Source organism: Austrofundulus limnaeus, unplaced genomic scaffold (genome assembly GCF_001266775.1).
Source record: "Austrofundulus limnaeus strain Quisiro unplaced genomic scaffold, Austrofundulus_limnaeus-1.0 Scaffold153, whole genome shotgun sequence".
In the NCBI taxonomy this organism is placed as follows: Eukaryota; Metazoa; Chordata; class Actinopteri; order Cyprinodontiformes; family Rivulidae; genus Austrofundulus; species Austrofundulus limnaeus.
In genome coordinates this window covers 1,313,408-1,316,513 of record NW_013952555.1, presented here as the reverse complement: position 1 = coordinate 1,316,513, position 3,106 = coordinate 1,313,408, and positions in this window count along the sequence as shown.

Genomic DNA, 3,106 nt, shown 5'->3' with positions numbered 1-3,106 from the left:
TATATATATATTTGCTCACCCATCCAAATTATCAGAATCAGGTGTTTCAACCACTTCCACGGCCACAGGTGTATAAAAAAAATGTAGCTCCTTGCCAATGTCATTGTGCCCCTGAGCAAGACAACACCCAACTGCTCCCCGGGAGCTAACATTGCTGCCTGCCGCTACACTTGTGTGTTTCTTACATGTGATGGGTCAAATGCAGAGCACAAATGTCACCGCTGCATGGGAACATGCATTGATGATAAGTAAAGTACTTTTAAATCATCAGCCTTCTGGAATCATGGAGGGACTGGAGTCTGAAAACACAAACTAATTTAACTGATGACCATGAAAATCCCCCATGTTTATAATCAGAACATATAAAACAGCCACAGCCTTATGTTTTTAGTTTAGCCTGAAGTCATGAACCTGCATTCACTCACATAGGATTAGCATTCATGATGAAGAAAGAGCTGCGTTTAAAGGCAAAGCGCTCAAGTTAATGGTCTGTCTACGTTCTAACCCTCACCTGTGGTCACGAGGCGTGGATTATGACCAAAAGAACAAAATCCCGGATACAAGCGGCCGAGATGAGCTTCCTTCATAGAGTGGCCGGGCTCAGCCTAGAGGGTGAGGAGCTCCGTCATCCAGGGGAAGCTTGGACTAGAACCGCTGCTCCTCCACAATGATAGGAATCAGTGGAGGTGGTTCATCTGATTAGGATGCCTCCTTGACGCCTCCCTTTARAGGTGTTCTGGGTACATCCCACTGCGAACACCTCGGTCCCCCAGAATGAGCTGGAAAGTGTCGCTGGGGAGAGGACTGTCTGGATTTCTCTTTTGGACCTGGACCGTACAAGTGGGAGAAGATGGAGAGGGAGATTTACAAAAGACAAAACAAGTGTAAAGGAGCCCATTTCAAGCCTTGAGCAGGAGACTGATGAGATTTACAGAAGGATGTGCAAAAAGGAGCTCACTAAGAACAAGGTCTTCACCGTTAGCTCGTCACCTTTATGAGGACCATGGGGCTGAGCAGACTGGCTGGTTTAGCCATTGGACACAACTCCAAAGTAAAATGGAATTTTTATGTTATTCATCAATCAAACCACAAATTACATATTTTAAAAAAAAGATGGCTATGACAATAAAGCCAAAAGACAGATAAAAATGCTTGGAACAGACATAGTAGTTCAAACAAATAAGGTTTAAATAAAATCACATACGGGAACCTAACTTTATGGTCCATAGAGGTGGGCGATTCTGGGAATTTTGGTATTGATCCGATACAAGTAAATACAGGGCCAGTATCACCGATACCGATACGACACCTTTTAAGCTTCATAATTTGAAAAGATCCAAAAGATCTAGGATAGAATTTAGCCAAATATTGTTYGTGACAGCAAAATACTTTATTATAACAATCAGTATTTTTGTTTGCCAACAATAGAGCAGTAACAAAACAGTTTCCTTTAACCTTAGGAAAATATATCTTTTATACAAAAATAAAATAAAAATTCTTCCCTCACTGCCTACTCGGTGAAAACGCTGAGTGGGTGGGCCAGGATGAGCCTACCTGCTTAGCTTAGCTGTTTGGCTAGTGCTGCGCTGCTGAGCCACGTGACGGTGCAACAACAAAAGACGAGAGGTGGGGGAGGGTGCGCTCGCTGCTCCGTGTGTGTGTGGCACAGTGCAGCACTACAGAGTAGACTTTGAAAAATCTGCGTGTGCAGCAGTCAGTGTGTGCGGGAAAGAACAAAGCTTGAGTATCGATCTTTTTACACGAGTATTGTTCAATATCAATACCAGCGTTGGTATCGACATTATCGATATTAGTATCGATCCACCCACCTCTAGTCCGTATGTTCAGGTATGCATTTAACAATCATTTTGCTGTACGCAGTATGTGCCTAAAGCAATTCATGTCTGCTAATTCTGGAGTCTTACAGAAAGAATATTTGTGTGCAGATTGACATATAGACAAAAAAGTCAGCATGATATGATTGAAACGAACAAACACTACTTTTATTTTTTTTTAATTTATGTAGTATTTAATTTGATGCTGTCATTATTTTGAGCTCTTGATGACTTTCACTTAACCTCAACTGAAAAAGAAACATTTTTAAATAATGAGGCAAGTACACATGTGGACACGTGGATCATTGCACAAGCTGTGCTACTGTAGCTTATCATAAAAACATGATAAGACTGTTTCCTTTTCCAACAAGAGGTAGAATAGGGGTTCTGCATTCAAAGCAGGTTGTTGCGTATTTGTGCTTTATCTTYGTAAGATACTGAAGTGGCTAATTATGATACATGTTATAAAATTGTTGCTAAAACTTTTCAACTGTATGCATTGTAAAGGCTCACGCTGAGCTTTATTTCAGTACAGATTACCAACTGGCAGTAAAATATAATTCTCATGCAGGTTTGTGGTTAGACCTTCCAATGTGTGTTTCATGGCATTATTCAAAAGTATTTATTATGTTGTTTTCACAGATGTAAAAGAAGAGGCCAAGGCCCGGCAAGTCAGCAGACATGCCAGGCCTCAACAGGCTATGTTTGCAAGAGAGAATTAAAAATGTTTTAATAATAAATAGGTAATTTCTTATGCTTTTTGGCTGTTCCCTCTTCGTGGGTCTCATGTGGTCACTCTGTCCTCTGCATCATCTGTCCTCACTCTCCAWGTCCACTAACTGCATCCTTAAATTTCCTCTTCACCTTTTTCCTGGAAGCTGCACCTCATCCTTCTACAGTGTACTAGAGATGTGCRTTTGTGAACGATCCAAATCTTTTGAACGACTCCTTATAATGAACAATAGGAACTAAATTGCAGACAGTGAAGAGCTGCTTGTAATTTTATTATTTTACTCCAGGTAATGTTATTAATTTTCCTCCATGACCATAGAGACTATTGCTTCTCCTTCATTTTTCACAGAAAACAAGCAGGGCTTGGAGTACATTAGCTCAGGGGGGGGGAAAGGAGAGGAGTTCCCTGGGTCTCTCTGACCAGCATACCATGACAGAAACAAAACCGGTCTGTCTGTGGAAATTCACTGGTGAATGAATGTCAATAGGTGGTAAATATAGTTTATATAATTCATATTGTATGTAGACATATGCTAGTT